Raw genomic sequence first — 6,973 nt, 5'->3', positions numbered from 1 at the left:
TAAGTTCCTTGGAGTACTGAATATCGATATGAGGGGAAAAATAGATATTTTATCAGTATTAATTACAGCTTTGGATATTGGTGTTACAAATATTATGATAGTTTGACTTTTTCTTCAAAGTTAAATATAACATTGAAAATAAATTGAAAAATGAAAGAAGAGTGTGCATCGAAGTATTTGTTTTGTAATAAAAGGTTCAGTCTCAAGCTAAGTTACTTGACAACAAAATGTTCATCATGTTGTTGCTTGAGGCATACATGTGTTTGTGTGTCTGTGTGTGTCTGTGTGTGAGTGTCTGTGTGTGTGTGCGTGCGTGCACTAATGCATGTATTAAACAGTAAGAAACTACCAACAAAGAGTTGGAATTCCCAATTTTAACAAATCGAAGGGCTAGACTTGTAAAGAAAGTCAAAATTTGTGACCTGTTACTTTAAAGTGTGATTCATTCAACAAAAGAATTCGGCAAAAGAATCTCCATCTTCAGCAACAGAAGTTTAGCCTGGAGAGGAGGATGAGGCAGGAAGAGATGGCAAGGCTCTTCCAAATTGTTTAGAGCACTTCCAGAAATCAGGAAACTATTACCGTAGCTGAAATTTCAAGGAAACCAGATTTTGGTTGGTTGACAGCAAAAAATTTTTTTTTCTTAAGAGGAACTGAAGGCTTTGGGAAGGCCTGGATTTTCCTTCATGGGAAATCTTTTAGCAGAGGTGGGAAGAGCATCCATCAGGGATGCTACAGACGGATTCAGCTCCAGATCTTAAATTCTGTGGAGCAGCAGTTATTTTTTAAATTACCTTTCAAGCCTCCCAGAGTCATCTTGTAGGGCAGATGTGTGGCATAGAAATTGGATGGATGGATAGATAGATAGATAGATAGATAGATAGATAGATAGATAGATAGATAGATAGATAGATAAGGCAGGCAGATAGATATAGAAATAGAGAGGATAGAGATAGGCAGGCAGGCAGGCAGACAGACAGATAGCTGAAATGAGGCAACGCCACAATTCAACAGAGGGTAGGCAATGGAGGGAAGCCACGCAGACTACCACATACACAAAACACACAGATTCAGTGAGAGAGCTGGGATTGTTTAAAACAGCATTTCTCAACCTTGGCCCCTTTAAGATGGGTAGACTTCCACTGCCAGAATCCCACAGAATCCCCCAGGCAGCGTACTGGGCTAGAACCAGAAGACCCTCATTTCCCAGTGCAATATTTCATTCCAGGTGTTTCCAAATGTCGCTCCAGTTCCCTTTTCCCATCACTGAGCTTCCCACAAACAGCTCCAGGAGTTTCTCATCCCATAATTGTTAGATATTTAGTGCCAGCCATTGGCAGTTCCCCAAAAGGGTCATCAGATGGAGGCAAAGAGGCTTCTTTGCTTCCACTGATGAGCCAAGGGTCTCGGACCCGACGACAGCCCCATTGGTGAGAGTGTTTTATGGTCAGGGAGGGACCAAGACCCCCCATAAATACCTCTGCACGAGGGGCTGCTCTTTGTTCTAGTTTCTAGTTTCTAGTTCTATCCCTGCTTCTACCTCTACTCCTAGCTCCTAGTCCTCCTGTTTTAGTTAGTTATGTAATGCTAGCTTGTTTTATTTTATTTCTCTCTTACATGCAGGCATGAATGCTTTCATGCCAAGTATTTCTTTCTCTTTGATCTATCATGAATAAAGCTAATATGATTGCATCTCTGCTTGATGCCCTTGCTTGGAAGCTTCTTTAACGATTCATTGTGAGAACACCTCACAATAATATCCCAGCTCTCCTCTGCTGCGTTTGTAGCGTTCACCCTGAAAGGAGACTCTGGCCGATGACCGATTCCTTCTCAACCTTGGCCCCTTTAAGATGGGTAGACTTCCACTGCCAAAATCCCACAGCCAGCTTGGGTGGACTTCCGCTCCCAGAATCCCCCAGGCAGCGTACTGGGCTAGAACCAGAAGACCCTCATTTCCCAGTGCAATATTTCATTCCAGGTGTTTCCAAATGTGGCTCCAGTTCCCTTTTCCCATCACTGAGCTTCCCACAAACAGCTCCAGGAGTTTCTCATCCCATAATATCCCAGCTCTCCTCTGCTGCGTTTGTAGCGTTCACCCTGAAAGGAGACTCTGGCCGATGACCGATTCCTTCTGTCCCTCTCCTCTGATGACCGGCCTGCCTGGCCCAAACCCCCCCACACCTCTCGGCATTTGTGAGGCTTTGATTCAGATAATCTCCCACAAAGCATGAGCCATTTTCCCCCCTCAGAACAAGATTCTCTCTCTCTCCATCTCCCCTCAGGCGCCAAGGGTTTTTTCTCCCCTTAGTCCATTTTTCCCGCCTTTTTTCCCTTGGAATGCTGGGCCCTGTAGTTCTGCTGTCCTGCACTCTAAGGCCCTCCTCCTAGGTGGAGCCTACATCTCCCAGAATCCCACGCTCGGCTCCTCCTCCTCCTCCTCCTCCTCCTCCTGTTCAGAGCTTGAAGTGATGGCCAAAATTGGCTGAAGCTCCTGCCTCCATTTGCTGGACCCCAATTAGAATACCCAGATTATGGCAAATACTCAGCAAATCAAAATGGTTGAAAGAAAGAGAGAAAGAAAGAAAGAAAGACTAGTTAAAATACAAAAGAACCCATGTGAGTTAACCAGTGCCGTGGTACTACAAAAACCATATTGCAGGTATTACAAAGCCCATACTGCGTGGCCCTAAAAGGGATGAGGTTCCAGCCACCAGCCTAATTAGCAATACATTTGAAAGGAGCAGAGAAAGGCGGCTAATTCAAATACAAGAAAACCCATGTGAGGTAACCAGTGCAGTGGTATTACAAAAACCATATTGCAGATAGTACAAAGTCCATACTGCATGGCCCTCAAAAGGGCGAGGTTCCAGCCACCACCATGATTAGCAATACATTTGAAAGGAAGAGAGCAAGAAGGCTAATTAAAATACAAGAGAAGCCATGTGAGTTAACCAGTTCAGAAACCATATTGTTAGTATTACAAAGTCCATAGTGCATGGCCCTCAAAGGGGCGAGACTCCAGCCAAATAAGAGACTACTGGAGACAAAATGGACGTTAGGCCATGCCGCTCAAGGCAGGAAGTAAATGAAGGTATCCTTCAAAAATGGTTCTTTGGCTTCCGCTTTCATAATCTAGTGCAGGGGTAGGCAACCTCGGCTCTTTTATGACTCATGGACTTCAGCTCAGAGAGAAGAAAATCACCAGCAGCAACCATAAATCTTTGCATAATTTGGAAGATGAAAATGCCACTGATAAACCAGGGATACAAATTCCCTGTTTGAACCAGTGAAAACATGGCAAACATTGTGAATGGGAGACCTGCATGTCTAAAGAGGATGCTTGTGGAGACCCATCTTCCAGCCCCACGGGACCCAGGTTTGGGGCAGAACAGCAACCGTGGCATGAAAAACCACAACAGCAATTGCATAATCCCTTATATTTTTTTAAAAAACTCTTATAATATTTTTTGAAGCTCAAATAGTTTGGCCATCTAATGAGAAGAAAAGATTGATTGGAAAAGACTCCGATGTTGGGAAAGATGGAAGACAAAAGGAGAAGGGGACAGCAGTGGATGAGGTTATTAGATAGTGTCATTGACAGAATAAACATGAATTGGAGCAAAATTTGGGTGGGCCTGGCATGCTATAGTCAATGGGGTTGCGAAGAGTCAGACACAATTTGGTGACTGAAGAACAACAAAAGCATTTTTTATTTATTTGACAGGATTTATATCTCCTCCACTGATTTCTCCTTCAACAAGGACAGGAGGAATCATTTAGCACAAAAAGGGGAAGGCAGGACAGGTATTCCTGGTCAGTAACTGGACAATAGGCCAATATTTCTACTGGTTAGGAAGAGTAAAAGATCAAGGCTGTAAATTCTGAGTGATTTTGGTGGACCCCTAAAGGTATGCCCCGAGTTTCTCAGTCTTGACAGCTTGAAGATGGGTGGACTTCAACTCCCAGGATTCTCCAGACAGCCACGAATTCTAGGAGTTTAAAGTCCATCCATCTTCCAGTTGCTGAGGTGGAGAAACCCTGGCTTCAACCACGTCTATTCCCAAATACCCCAACAGAACCAGAGCAAGTCCTCCATTCCTGGTGGTGAAAAGGTTGGTCTTCTGAAAGTGGCCTTTGGAGAAGTAATCAGTGGGCTGTTCTGCTGGTTACTTGAACCAGGACATCGCTGTACACAACTTGGTCCACTTCCTGGGTCTTCAGAGGATTCTTGGTCCTGGGTTCCAAAGGGATCACTGTGGATGACGTCTTGACAAAAGTATACGTGAGTTCTGAATTCTAGGAAGCCAGGAAAAGACAAGCTTGAAATTCAACCAGAATCCATCATAAAGGAGACTTTCTAACGTTTATTTTGGAAGGTGTTTACAAATGGAAACCAGTTGACTCTTCCGAATCCTCGGCAACACAAATCCAGTGTAAATGGCAACCACACCACACCAGGCCCAACCCAGATCCTCTACCTCCTGTCACCCAGAGAGACTTCTACCAGGATGACCATCCACTTTGATTTACCTATGACCTGCCAGAAGGAATCCCTAATATCTAAGATGCTCTCAATCTTTCTAGTTTGAAAACCAACAATTCATTCACAATAAAACCAAATATTAGTAGAATAAGAGAGTACTGGAGACAAAATGGACGTTAGGCCATGCTGCTCAAGGCAGGAAGTAAATGAAGGTATCCTTCAAAAATGGTTCTTTGGCTTCCGCTTTCATAATCTAGTCGCAGGGGTAGGCAACCTTGGCTCTTTTATGACTCATGGACTTCAACTCCCAGAATTCCTGAGTCAGCATAGCTGGAAGTTGAAGTCCGCTGACTCAGGAATTCTGGGAGTTGAAGTCCATGAGTCATAAAAGAGCCATGGTTGCCTACTCCTGATATAGTGATTGGAAATCCATCTCTCCCTCCAGAAGTGGTTCCTCTCTCAAAATCCTCTAGAAAGTTTTCCTATTATTCCATCAGAATTTCACTACCGGGAAATTTGGGGTGATACGCAATAGCTCTGAAACTGCCAGGATTCCCAATTCCTTCACAAACGGTCCTGCCCAGAAAAGGAAGAATCCTTGAAGTGGTTACCTGCAAATCTTCCCTGTCTACGTCCTCAGATCCAAGATCATTTAATCTGACTTCCTCCTTCTTCTCTTTAGGCTCAGATCTTCTCTGGCATCCTGATGCTTCCAGATCCATGCAAAAAAGAGGAAGCTAGGAATAAACAAACGTGACTTGCACATCCTAGTTATTCCATCATCTTAGAAACAAAGTAAAGGTAGATACACCCTCAAGCTCAGCTTCACTGGGCTGCAGTGTCCATGCTATTTTTTGAAAAGTGCCCACTCTATAGCTAAGAAGCTTCTTGGATATTCCCATCCAGGGAATACTCAGGGCCAACCTACTTACCTTCTAAGATTTGCTATCTGCTGATATTCTGGCTGGGAGGAGAAGACTCTCCTTTAACGCCAAATAAGCTCAGTTCAGCCACCTTCTCCCAGGACAGGGAATATCCCAACTCAATTACTATTGAGGGTAGATACAGTGGGGGCTCCGGGGGATGTTGATTATGTCAACAGCCAAGACCCTCCTAATCCCTTGAGATTCCCAAGGCCAAAAGTCTATCAAATTGTGGGACAGGCAACAAGAAGGACCACTATGCCTATCAGAGTAGTCTCCATTATGTTGAAGAAGGACCTCTTGGAGCTCTACTCTTCCAAGTGTCCACTTCGTCCACTTCTGCAACGAAGGTTCCTCTCTAGCCACTTGACCAAGATTAAGGGTAGTTCCCGCTACATTTGAATTTGGGACTCACACACCTACCGTTCTTCTTCCTGCTGCAGCAGAAAACCAGGGGGGCTCCCAGGAAGAGCACAAGGAGAGCCAACGCCGCATAGCCCACTAATGGGGCAGATGGGGCTGGTAGAACTGCAAAGGAAAAGGGGGAGATGTATCATTTTGCAAGATTTCTTTGGAGGGTTAAATCAGTTTTTGCAAAGGGTTCCTTTCACGTTTAGGCAGCAGATGACTCCACCTTCTGAAAAGACACACCTGTGATATTCACTGCCTGGCTCCAAGGAGACACGATCCAGCGCCCATTTATGTTTTCCTCATATCTGCAAGCAAGTCCCAGGCTTCCATTGCATTTGGCATATAGGAAGGCTACTGACGTATTTAGAGTAAGAGGCCCAGAGTCTCTGCTGCTCCTCAGAAGACCTTCGTTGCTGGAGGTAATTTCCACACCCTTCCATGAGAAATGGAACCTTTTGGTGTTATTGCCCTCATTGGGCAAACACAGGATGGGCAGGACTTTGCCTTCCTGCATGGATCCAGAGGGAAGCCGCAGCTTCAACACTGGGGGAGGCAGAGGATCTGGAGAAGAGAAAAACGGGAATTAGCTTGGTGGTGCTTGGATTCCACTGTCTCTAGGGTGGAGTGTTATGTATTAGGCTTTTTAGGAACACCTAAGCACTTGTATAGGGATGCGGTGGCTCAGTGGGTTAGGACGCTGAGCTTGTCGATCAGAAGGTCGGCAGTTTGGCAGGTCGAATCCTGAGTGCCGCGTAACAGAGTGAGCGCCTGTTACTCGTCCCAGCTTCTGCCAACCCAGCAGTTCGAAAGCACGTAAAAATGCAAGTAGAAAAATAGGGACCACTACGGTGGGAAGGTAACAGCGTTCTGTGCGCCTTTGGCATCTAGTCATGCCGGCTGGCCACATGACCACGGAGACGTCCTCGGAGATGAGCACCGGCCCCTAGAGTCGGAAACGACTAGCACGCATGTGCGGGGGAACCTTTACCTTTAAGCACTTGTATAAGAGTCACCACTAGGAAGCGTTGAACTGTAACTGTTTTGGCGGGAAGCAGTTTTGGCGGGAAACAGAGGTTCAATCCGATTGGTTGGCTATATAAAGAGTGCAGGTAGCCCCCATTCCCCAGTACAGTCACTTCCACCAATAAAGAGCTGT

General features: G+C 45.2%; 1 long non-coding RNA gene across 1 annotated transcript; it reads right to left on the bottom strand.

Moving 5' to 3' along the window:
* Nucleotides 1-3,715: 3,715 nt before the first annotated feature.
* Nucleotides 3,716-6,144, bottom strand: LOC308676786. Its single transcript, XR_014028364.1, has 4 exons — nt 6,058-6,144; nt 5,830-5,934; nt 5,095-5,192; nt 3,716-4,296 (listed from the first exon to the last, which is right to left on the bottom strand). It is a non-coding gene; the product is annotated as an uncharacterized lncRNA (long non-coding RNA).
* Nucleotides 6,145-6,973: the final 829 nt, after the last annotated feature.

Source organism: Vipera berus, assembly GCF_964194415.1.
Source record: "Vipera berus genome assembly, chromosome: W".
In the NCBI taxonomy this organism is placed as follows: Eukaryota; Metazoa; Chordata; class Lepidosauria; order Squamata; family Viperidae; genus Vipera; species Vipera berus.
Note: the sequence above shows the minus strand (reverse complement) of the source record. Positions and strands in the feature narration are given on the sequence as shown.